Here is a 12806-nt window from a genome sequence, read left to right as displayed (position 1 = left end):
GGAAATAATTTCAGTCCTGTTGGAATGCAGTCTATGATTTTAAGACACCTCCCTGAAATACCAAAGTCTTTATCTGAAAGGAAAAGAGTAAGTTCTGATGGCACCTTCTCAGGGATAAAACTTTGCTACTCCTGTTGTACTCATAATGCACAGTGTGAACCATGTGAGTTACTGCTCACCAGGAAGTTCTAATGGAACTAAAATGTTGTTTTCCAGATATTTGAGTCATTAAGAGTGATGTGAGCACAGCAAACAGACCTTCCATCTTGGGCACCAGTGCCTTTAGCAGGGGTGGGCAGCCTACTTGTTCTGTTCTGATTAATAGCTCCAAATAGAAGTGAGCCCTGTCGAGGAGGTGGCAAAGAAATCTCTGGGTGAGGCAGTCTTGCCTTTGTTTTTATTCTCTAAGCTGCCTGCAGGGGGCAGAGGTTAACTCTACTGGGGTGAGGTGACTTATTGTCTACTTCCTACAATTGTCAGATAAGACACGATTGTTTTTATCTGTATGAAATATTTACTTTGTAAAGTAGTTCTATTTACATACTCTTAGATGAAACCTCTGAGCCCTAGGTAGTAGGTTGTATACAAATGAAGGACATAAAGCAACCCCTTTTCCTGTTTTCTAACTGATTTCCAATTGACTAGGGCTAGAATAAAGTTTTGCTTCCCTTTTTTTTTTTTTTAAAGTGAGAGGAGGGGAGATAGTGAGACAGACTGCCACATGTGCCCCAACCAGATCTACTGGCAACCCCTGTCTGGGGCCGATGCTTGATGCTCAAATCAATTGAACTACTTTTAGCACCTAAGGCTGACTGCACTGGGACCAAAGGAGTTATTCTCGCCTTTGGGCTGCAGGAGGGGAAAAGAGAGAGAAGAAAGAGCTAGAGGGAGAGAGAAGCTAATGATTGCTTTCCTTCGGTGCCCTGACCAGGAATCAAATCTGGGATGTCCATACACTGGGGCGACACCTTATCTACTGGGCCAGCTGGCCAGGGCCAAGTTTTGCTTCTTAAATGAATGTATTTTTTTCTTCTTCTGATATCCTTAGGCTAGGAGGATATCATCTTTTCATGGAAAAGACACGTTAAATTCTACTTTCTTAAAATGCTTCTCAGGAAAAGAAGAAAAAATGAAATGTGAAATTTAGAAAGAAATATGGGATTAATTGTCCCCTACTTTCCTTCATCCTTTCTCTTTTGCATTAGGTTTGATTTGTATTTTGTCCTCCTAGCAGTGACCCACGTTTAATGACTTAATGTTTCTTGTTTCTTGTTAGAATTGTAGTGCTAATAGTTAAAAACAAACAAACAAGAGCTTACTATTTTTTCAGATGCAGAGGATAGTTCTGCCTAGAGTATAAAACACCTGTGTGATATTTTTCCACTCCAGTAACATTTCTGTCCAGTAGGTGGACTCCTTTGTGTACACCTAGGAGTTTTTCTTTCTTTTTTTAAAAAATCAAATTTTTCTTAAATCCGTGAAGAGGCAATTCTTCATATTAAAATTTTGGGTTATTTTTTTTTATTCTCTGCAAGGCTGAAAATATATTCTGAGATGCTGCTTCTTTCTGTTTGAGAAATAATTTTATCTTTAGTTACACGTTTGTTTTAGTTTATATCTTGACATCTTATTTATAAACCAGGGCTCCTATGCAGTAACTAAACTTACCATCTGCATTGAATCTTTTTAAAATAAACTTCATTTCTGAGCTTATAGTCATCACAATATCCAAATATGTGAATAATTATAATTAATATAACTATATAATGATATAACAATTATATTTGTGGTGAAAATCTTTTCATAGTCTCATAATTTTTTTCATATAGTTTTGGGAGTAAATGATATTTTTATAGTGTATATTTTAACAAGGAAAATCTGGCACATAAGTCATTTTTAAGGCAGAGGAGTATTTTTAAGCTGGTCCCTGCGATTTACAGTACTTGTATCCCTAGGCTCACCTGAATTTGGTTTTGGCACTTGCTCTGTGGCCAATGGGACAAGTGCAGATTCTCATTCTAGAGAATGAATCACTTCTCTTTTGTCCCTGAATTCTTACCTTTCACCCCAATTCTTTGATAGTTTTTCTCTCACAATAGTCTATAGACACTGAGATATCTGCTTGGTGATTTCCTTTAGTTGACTCAATACATCTATTCCAACATGAAACAGAAATCTCTTGACTTGGAAACCTAATTTTAAAAAAGCCTCATTTAAGTAACCTTCTTGTGCTGTTTTTCTGTGACTGGGCCAGTGATGATAACATTTGACCAGAAACCAAATTTCTCTAACAGTTTATTGCCTTCTCATGTATAACAGGTTCCACCTCCAGTAGAAGATTTCAATGCTAAGCTAAGTATGTGGGGTGGGTAGGCAGGGAGAACAACCTCTTTCCTGTGTTGTCAAACCCAGTCTTACAATTTTTATTCTAGACTGTAAATTTGTTGAAGTAAACGGTTGCATCTTACTCATCCTTATATATATCTTAGTATCTACTTCAAACATGAGGCATAACTGAACGAAATGTTTTCTGTTACTTCAAAAATTGAGATAACTAGAATTAGAACTTCCTATTAAGGGAAATAGTTAAGGATGCCATTATAGAACAGAAAGTTAGAAAAACAAAAGCAGGTATTTAGGATACGCAGAGTTTTTAATCATAGCTCTTTTTACTTTTTTATTTCTCTTTTTAAAAGATTTTATTGACTTTAGAGAGAAAGGAGAGAGTGGGAAAGACAGGGTGGGAAGGTGGGGTAAGAAGCAGGAAGAATCAGCTCACAACCACCTCTAGCATATGTCTTGACTGGGCAGGCTCGTTCCAGGTCAGTGCTTTATCCACTGCACCATCACAGGCCAGGTGAATCATGGCTCTTTTTATTACCAGTCTGACCTTAGGACTGTTATTGAACCTTTTTGCAACTTCAGATTTCTTAATTTCTGAAATGGAAATAACAATATATAAAAACAATTGAGAACAAAATATTATATAATTTATCCAACAATAAGTTAGAAAAAAGGAACATTCAAACCCAGTTCTTTTGTTTTTTTCTAGATAGCACTGAAATTGTCATTTTATACTTTAGGTTAAGGCAGGTATAAGCAAACCGTCTGTATTAGTTATGATAATCCTTTTCCAGGATGTTATAGGGCAGGGGTCCCCAAACTTTTTACATAGGGGGCCAGTTCTCTGTCCCTCAGACTGTTGGAGGGCCGGAGTATAAAAAAAACTATGAACAAATCCCTATGCACACTGCACATATCTTATTTTTAAGTAAAAAAACAAAACGGGAACAAATACAATATTTAAAATAAAGAACAAGTAAATTTAAATCAACAAACTGACCAGTATTTCAATGGGAACTATGCTCCTCACACTGACCACCAATGAAAGAGGTGCCCCTTCCAGAAGTGCGGTGGGGGCCAGATAAATGGCCTCAGGGGGCCGCATGTGGCCCGCGGGCCATAGTTTGGGGACCCCTGTTATAGGGGAAGGGTAAAAGATAATGCCCGAAAGTTTATTCTGAAAGCAGATTGAAATTTTGAAATCCTATTATGGTCTTAATGTCTGTGCCCCCTCCAAATCCATCTGTTGAGATCTTGATGCTCAGTGTGAAGGTATTGGAGCTGGGGCCTTTGTAAGGTGCTTAGGTCATGGAAGGGTGGAGCCTTTATGAATGAGATTAGTCCTTTTACAAAAGAGACCCTATAGAGCTCCCTAGCCACTTCACTATGTGAGGATACATGGTAAGTGGAAGACATTCCTCATCCAGCTATGTTGCCACCCTGATCTTGGACTACCAGCCTCCAGAACTGTGATAATAAATTTTTGTTGTTCACAGCCACCCAGTTTATGACATTCTGTTGTAAGAGCTGAGATGGATTAAGGCAGACCCAGAAAAGAATCGAAAAAATCCAAAACAGTGTAGTTAGAGGTTTCATACTGTTTCTGGCAGTAAATAAAAATAAATTTTAGAGAAAATTTTAGTGAAAAAATAATACAGAAAGGTAGGAGATTTTGAAAGGATCAAAACAGAGAGTTGATTTTCTAAATTAAAGTAAATGACCAGGATATATACCAAAATCAGATCTATGGAGTAATCTTAAGTAAGCATGAAGAAAATGATTGGAACTATTAAAACAATTGAAAACAATTAATAATGATCACATTTTAAAACATTTTCTCTAGAATTAAAATATTTAATTCAAATGCAATGTTAATTATACTCAGGATTGTTATGAAAATATGCATATTGATTTAATTTTAGTCAAAAGTATAATATAGAAATTTTATTTCTCACTGCTTATCAAAAATTAGAGAACTTGTCCTTATTTTATATAAAATTATAACCTTCAAATTAAATGACCCAAGAGGCCATTTAATGAATTTTCTGTTCATTAAATGTCTCCTTTACCATTGCAAAAGTCATCACAGGTAATGAGGAATAATACATGTACGCAATAATAATGATGGTTGAAAACAGAGAAAGCCTGACCTGTGGTGGCACAGTGGGTAAAGCGTCGACCTGGAATGCTGAGGTCGCCGGTTCAAAACCTTGGGCTTGTCTGGTCAGGGTACATAAGGGAATGGATGCTTTCTGCTTCTTCCCTGTCCTTCTCTCTCTCTCTCTCTCTCTCTCTCTCTCTCTCTCTCCTTTTCTCCTTTATAAAATGAATTTTAAAAAATGAAATAGAAAAAGGGTTAAAACCCATAGCTATAGTTCTGTTTAAGAAAACGACCAGGCTTTATTATTTGATTTTTCCTCTACTCTGCAGACTACTGTATCAAACGGCTTTCAAAGCATTGCTTTATTTTAGGCTTTAACTAATATCATTTGGGCCTTTGGAAATCTGCATGCCACATTGCAAAAAACTAAGCTCACAATATATTTTGTTCAAACATTACTGTAAAAACAGAAGTATTAGCCCTAGGTACTGTCTTTGTCAGGACTCTTTTTGAGATATTAATGTAAAAGTTTAATAAAAAGTTCAATTATAGCCCAGGTTTAATTGGACCCATTAAAATTGTTTATGGTTTAGAGTAATTTATCAGATTTATATATCTATTGACAGAGTTTGTGGTATCACACAGATCACATATAGGTGGAGCTGAGTCAAGGAATCAATCTTTGTTATCTCTTAGTCTCTTTTATCTTTTAGATGTGACAAGAGAAGTGGTGAAGACAAGTCAGACAAACTGGGAATCCTTTCTTTCTTTTACAGAGTTTAGTGCATCTAAAAATCTGGAATTTTCAGTAAAATTTTTCTACATAGCTTTCAGTCAATTGTACCAGCTACTTCTTCAGAACTTCTTTTGATCAATAATACCCATGACACTAGACAGAGAGGAGGGAAACTTTCTATATAGTAGGAGTAGAATCTCTTTTAAAAGATTTCTGGTTGGTGACCCAAATTTTTGAACTACATCTTTTTTAATGTTTCCCTTTAGATCAAGAATGTGTATTTTTATGGTAGTATTTTTAAAATTTTTTGAAATTCTGGTTGGCAAGAACTCAAAGTGTCTATTGTTAATAACTTCTTTACAGAATCCCAAACTTATAGACAAATTGAAATCCCAGTAAAAATAATGTGTTTTCTTTCCCCTGAACCATTTATAAGTTATTGATTTAATTCCCTATTATTTCTAAATACTTTAATGTTTAAACCCTATAAAAAAAGATATTTCACATATCATGATACCACCAACAAAATAAAAAAGTCAGCTTTGATATATCCTGAGAAATCTCAAAATCCATTCAAGTTTTGCCAGTTTTCCCAAATGTATTTTTTATAGCAAAAAGATCCAGTTCAAAAGCATATACTACATTTTGTTGTTTTGCCTCTTTTGATATATTCATTCTGAACTTTGTTTTTTACTTTTATGATCTTATACTTTTGAAGAATGAAGGCTAGTTATTTTGTACAGTGTTCTCTCAATATGAATTCATATGATGTTTCCTCATGATTGCATTCAGATTAGCCATTTTTGTCAGGGAACCATGGAAAAAATGTTTTTTTCTTTTCATTGCACCTTGTCAGATGGTGCATAACTTCAATTTGTTCCATTACTAATGATATTCACTTTGATTGCTTGATTAAGGCAGTGTCTGCTAGGTTGCTTCATTGTAAAGTAATTATTTTCCCTGTTGGAATAAATATTTTGTGAGAAGGTACTTTGGAACTATGTAATATCTTATTTCTTAGAAAGCTGTTGCTTATTTTTTTTTTCATTTATTTATTTTAAAGAAAGAGAGGGAGAGAGGCATCAATTTGTTGTTTCATTTATTTATGCTTGGACTTTGACATCTAGTGCTAGGCTGCTGTCAGTTATATAGACATATCCTCCTTACTCCATTTGAACTCCTGGTTCTCTCTGATGGACCAGACTATATGCATGAAGATCCTTCTCACCCCCTGAAGCTCTTGATGCCTCAAACCAGACCACACCCATGAACAGGTGCTTTCTTCATCTTGCTTAGGTACTAACATCTCTTGTCAGACCACCTTTCCATAGAGATCACTACTTACTCTGTTTGGTTCTTAATATCATACTTATGTTGGTCTTTGCTTTATCTCTCTTGCTTGGATGCTTTCCCAACTCATAGTTCACTCCATTTTGCTCTTTCATGATGACGTCCTTCTCATTCAGTTCAGACTCTAACGCTCCATCATGAGGAGATTTTCCCTGTGGATGTCTTCCTCACCTCATATGGGCTGTCATACATTTTGAATTATTATGATTACCCCTCTTACAGCTGGCAAGTATGTCTGCTTTGCTCTCTTCTACCTGTTTTTCCAGTTCCTATTTTAGAAAATCAAAAAGCTTTCTTTTTAAGAGAACAAGACAGAAAAACTGTGTTTGAAACAATGAAAGCAAGGTGGTCCTCCAAAAGATGACTTAAGTCTTACCAGTCAGTATACTTAACTTATTATTTTGCTTATAAAAGTTTTATTTCTACTTAACCTTTTTTTTTTTTTTGTATTTTTCCGAAGCTGGAAACGGGGAGGCAGTCAGACAGACTCCCGCATGCGCCTGACCGGGATCCACCCGGCATGCCCACCAGGGAGCGATGCTCTGCCCCTCCGGGGCGTCACTCTGCCACAATCAGAGCCATTCTAGTGCCTGAGGCAGAGGCCACAGAGCCATCCTCAGCGCCCGGGCCAACTTTGCTCCAGTGGAGCCTTGGCTGCGGGAGGGAAAGAGAAAGACAGAGAGGAAGGAGAGGGGGAGAGGTGGAGAAGCAGATGGGCGTTTCTACTGTGTGCCCTGGCCAGGAATCGAACCTGGGACTCCTGCACACCAGGCTGACGCTCTACCACTGAGACAACCGGCCAGGGCCTCTACTTAACCTTTTTTAACAGCACATAGGTTTACCCTATTAATATATTTTGGACAGTCATTATCTATCTATAAGTAATAGTACACTCGGCAGAAATAATTTATCTGTAGGCAGTAGTACAGTTAGCAAAATTTCAATTTGTAAATCCCCCACTTTTACCAGTCCACTTTGTTTCGTTGTATATCTGTTGTGTTTCTAGCAATGAGCCAAAAAGGACAAAAGAGAGAGAAAAGCTCATGGACACGGACACAATGTGGTGATTGCTGGGGAGGAATGAGTGGGGAGGGGGAGGAGGGCATAAGGGGTATAAATAGTGATGGACAAAGAGTTGACTTGAGGAGGTGAACACACAATACAGTTAGTGCCCAGAGAGATGTGTTCCAGAATAGGGCACTTGAAACCTGTATAATTATGTTAACCAGTGTCATCCCAATAAATTCAGTTAAAAAAAAACACACAAAAAACCCCACAATCACTAATAAGAAATAAAAATACCATAGGGAATATTTTATGGCCCCAAGTTTATAATCTAGTTGAACTAGCAATAGCTCCAAAGGAGAAACAATGTAGCACAACGTGTGAACTTCACTGCATTACATAGTCAGGTGGGAAGTGCAGTATAATTTCAGGGAATACTATGACATGTGCTGCAGCAATTGAAAACTTTTTTATAGGATTTATGATACTTCAGTTGGCCCTGGAGGATAGATAGGATTTGGAAAGCTGAAGAGATAAGGAAGAAAGAGGAGGTGAACATTAAGAACATCACTTAGGCAGAATAAGCAATGGTGCATGGGAAATGAGAAGGAGTTTATTCTGATGTACAGTAAATTGGAATGTCAAAGGAGGTTAGATTGATAATTATAATAGGACACTGTTTCCTGGGCCTTTGGAACCCATCACAGTGAGAAGTGTGGACTTTCCTCATAGTCACCAGGGCAACAGAAGACCTTGAGCAGCACTGTGACATGAACAAAGGTGTTTTTTTTTAGGAGATTTAACCCAGAAGTTTAGATTGTGAATGGAAGGTGAGGGAAAACTGTCACTTAGGTAGTTAAAAAACGACCTATGTTTGGGCTTAGAATTGAGCTAGGTACAGTGGTCGGCAAACTCATTAGTCAACAGAGCCAAATATCAACAGTTAAACGATGGAAATTTCTTTTGAGAACCCAGTTTTTTAAACTTAAACTATATAGGTAAGTACATTGTTGTTATAACCCACGCGCCTGCATGTGGTGTTTTGTGGAAGATCCACACGCAAGGGGCCAAAGAGCTGCATGTGGCTCACGAGCCTTCATTTGCCGACCACTGACTAGGATCCTGAGGATTAAAAAGATGGAATAAATTTGAGCCCTTTCCAGTAACAGCTGAGAAGACAGTGAAACAAAAAAGTGGAAGGTTAGAAGTGGTTCTGGAAGATAGGCAAAATGAGTGGGCTACACATTCTCTGAATGAAGCATTAAAATCTAATGTTTTTGCATTTGTCATTGAATTTAAAAGATCTTTCTTTATTTTCTTGTTTTGTAATTATTTCATTCTGTGACATCTGAAAATTTACAAAGTGCCCAGTAAAAAAGGGAAACAGTGAGAAAAATTACAAAGAAGAATTGATAACGAATGGCTAGGAATACACACTTGCAGCTATCTCTATACAGGGTGGGGTAAAAGTAGGTTTACAGTTGTGAGTACATACAAAACAGTTTAGTTTTTTATTATTTAGTAATGATTGTATTCTTTCTTATACGAAAAACTGTAAACCTACTTTTGCCTCACCCAGTATGCAGTGTGGTAGTTACCAACAGAAAGGTTCTAGATGAGTTATGTAGCCTTGGTTTACAGCCATAGTCCTGGAAGCAAAGGGCAGATTTATAGTATTCTTAATAAGTGCTACCGGGAAACAGAAATGAGCCTGTAATTTTCAGAGAATCCTCAGACCAGCTGGTAACCACAACTGTATATTAGGGATTGCTTTGGATAAACAATGGTATGGTTAATTTTGTGTATAAACAAACACATAACAGAAGAGAAACATAGAACCCCATGTGTCAGTCTTACCATATGCACAATATATCAGTGTTGAGAGAGATTTCCAGAAAACATCTGCAATATTTATACTTATTTGTCCAAGTATTTTTCATGATATTTTTAAAGTATCATATATAGATACGCATAGACAAAAAATACTCTAGACTTTCAAATAGCATCAGGGATTATATAAAACCTGAATATCAAAGCATCAACTTGATTTTGAAATATGATTAATATAGCTGAGAATACATTCTGCTCTTGGAAAAAAAAGCATACACAATAAAATCAATATGATGGACCATATGTTCTTTGGTAGTTACAGAAATGAAATATAAAATGAAAACCAAATAGGTTTCAGCTTGTTGCTTTTTAGTTTTACATATTAGATGTTGCAACTGAAAAAATGCATCACCAATAATGATTTCAGGGGCAAAATTCTGCTCACCACTTCATTTCTTTGGTAACTGCTTGTGTGGTCACTGCATCTAAAAACATCTGAGTTTTCCTTTAGTATATTTTAGATATCTTGAAAATATCACAAACTTAAGCAAATTCTGACATTCCCTTCCCATTCCAGTTATGTTGCTTTTACTTGCATAAAACATAAAATTGAATGTTAGATTTTGGTCATATGTTGTAAATTATGGTTTGAATTTAGTTTTCATAGAAATATGAGCCAAATGATAGAAAAACTGAAATTCACAGACTAAGAGAAGTCTTGCTTAGGTGTTATTTGAAACACAAAATGGATTTTAATCTGAAAACAAATATATTTTCTCTTTAGTGTCTTTAATATTTTAATCCATTTAAACATTGCTCTTAATCCCCTGATCCATTGACCAGCAGAATTGATTATGGTTTCAATAAAAAAGGAAATGAAAATACTTCTACTAACAAATAACAGCAAAATTTATTGAGTTACCATCATATTCTGTTTTCTACTTTACTTAATTCTTTTTAAGTTACCACCAAAGCCCTGTGAGGTAGGTAGCATTGCTATCCTGCTTTTAAACACAGAATAAAAGAGGCTAAAGACATCAAGTCAGACTCCAACATTGTCATCTGAGTTCATTTTCATAACCCTATGCCATAGAACTGCTCTACCTTCCCAAGATAGAAAAAGCAGCAAAGATATATGTTCCTGAAGGCAGATAAAGGAATCTAGGGTACAAAATGTCATTTTATACATAAAATATAACAACAATAGCTATCAGACCTCTTAGGTTGTCATATTTAATGAAGAGTTCTTCATTTATTCCTCTTCCCCAACACTGTTTTACAAAGGATGAAACTAGAGCTTAGAGACTTTAAATACCTTCTCCAGATCACAGAGCTTGTAAATGTCAGATACATCTGAACACATCTCTGACTTCTGAAATCTATTTTCTTCTTGATAGGAACATGGGAGTCAAAAAAAGAGGGAGTGGAAAGAACTGCTGAATCTGGATTAGGAGAAATGGAAACGGTTGTGCCCTGTGGATAAGGCAGTAAGAGAAAGGCGGTAGCTTGGTAGGGCTGGGGTCTGGTGTTAGGTGGAGACAACTTTGCTGGCAGGAAGAGAACTTATTTCTAGTGAGAGGCAGAAGCTGCCAGCAATCTTGACTCGTTTGTGGAGACTTTCCATCGAATGATGTGTTATATTCCTTGTTACTCTGTCCACACACATCAAGGGAAACACACTACAATTCCTGAAATAACATTTTTTTCCACCTGAAGTCAGCAGATCTGACTTCAAATTTATGAAGTTCTGACTCTGCCAGTTACTGGGTGAATAATAGAGGGATAACACACACCCACTCTGAGCAGTAAGCAGCATTCATCTCTCAAAGATGTGATGAGGAACATTCAATGATGTTTGGGAAATGGCTTTATAAAAGTGGTCAGTCATGTTCTACATGTTAGTTACTTACTGTTTTGACTAGTTTACCTTGATTTCTAGCCTTTTTTCTTTCTTGGTATGTCTGCAGAATAAGACCCTTCCATATCAATTGCTGAAGTTTAAGTTTCTGATTATCAACCTTTACAACCAGACAAAAGTACACACACACACACACACACACACACACACTCTCTCTCTCTCTCTCTCTCTCTCTCTCTCTCCACACTGATCTTTAGGAATTGCAGAGAGCAGAACTGTGTTGTTTGGAAAAGTTTCCTGCCCCCAGAATATTCTAATATATTCCCCTGAGATGTGCCAGCCTACACTGAACCAAATATGTAATTAGTCAGACTTAACTTCAAGATTGTTATTTTAAAACTCTGGTATAATTTCTACATGTTTCCTCTTTCTTGCTAATGTTTAAAATGTATTTAATAAAGCATGAATCTTTTCATGAATAAAATAGGGCCTAAAACCCACCTGCTGCTGGAGTTAGTACAGTAAACTAATCTTAAAATACAAGTGTGCTACTATAGTTTCTTCACTTTGCTGGGAAATTGGGGGTGAGGGGAGAGAGTCATGATAAAGATAATCAAGAATTGACATTTCTATTTTCCAAATATAATTAACATTCTTTTTCCTTTCCACCTACATATAAGCCATTTATTCTGTTTGAACATTGCTACAATTCTACCCCATTCTTCCCCCAACTCTGGCTAATTCCTACTTTTCTTTTAGGTCTGAATGTACAGTTGAGTGAGCTTGGGAGGCATTCCTGCTTCATTAAGACCGAGAAGGTGATCTCATTAACCTCTTATCCTCAAAATCATCTTTTACAGCTTTAATATTTTTACAGCTTTAATATTCCAATTTTTAATTGCCTAACAACATCTCTGCGTCTTTCACTAGACTTTATATCTATGTGGGAAGTTCTTGTGTTTCCTCCACTATTGAAGTCTTTATCCCAAGGTTATAAACTACAAGTGCGGGGTTGGGTTGGGGTGCAATGTGCAGATTTCTTTCTTTCTGTTTTTTTCTCTCTTTTTTTTTGTGCTTACAAGTTGTTTGTAAAGCTGAGCCAAAATTTAAAACATTAAGATACTTTACACTTAATAAAACCAGCTCTTCAGTTTCTTTTGGAGAAAATAAATATCAGAAGTTCTAACACTGAGCTACCATCCAAGGCTATTTCAAGATAAATAACCTTAGTCATTCATGTTTGAGATTATGTCTAATTTTCCCATAAAGGAAGGGCTGTTTTAATGGAGATAATACAATCTGGAATTTTGAAGGAATCAGTCTTTCTTTGTGTTTTGAAAGTAAACAAATTACCTAAGAATGTAGTTTAGTTCTTCGTATCGATGAAGCACCTTTTTAACTAGTGTGTGGAGCAGGTAATATAATGTTCTTTGGGATGCTGGAGTAAGACATTGTGTAACTGAGTAATATTAAGATGAAATTAAAAGTGTAATATTATCTAGAAAGGACACTAACTTTTGTTTGAAATACTGGATAACTATTTGGTAGTTACATTTCAATGTCTGAATTAGGAGGACAGTGCA

This window comes from Saccopteryx leptura, chromosome 5 (assembly GCF_036850995.1).
Source record: "Saccopteryx leptura isolate mSacLep1 chromosome 5, mSacLep1_pri_phased_curated, whole genome shotgun sequence".
NCBI classification, from domain to species: domain Eukaryota; kingdom Metazoa; phylum Chordata; class Mammalia; order Chiroptera; family Emballonuridae; genus Saccopteryx; species Saccopteryx leptura.
This window is presented reverse-complemented; position numbering follows the sequence as displayed.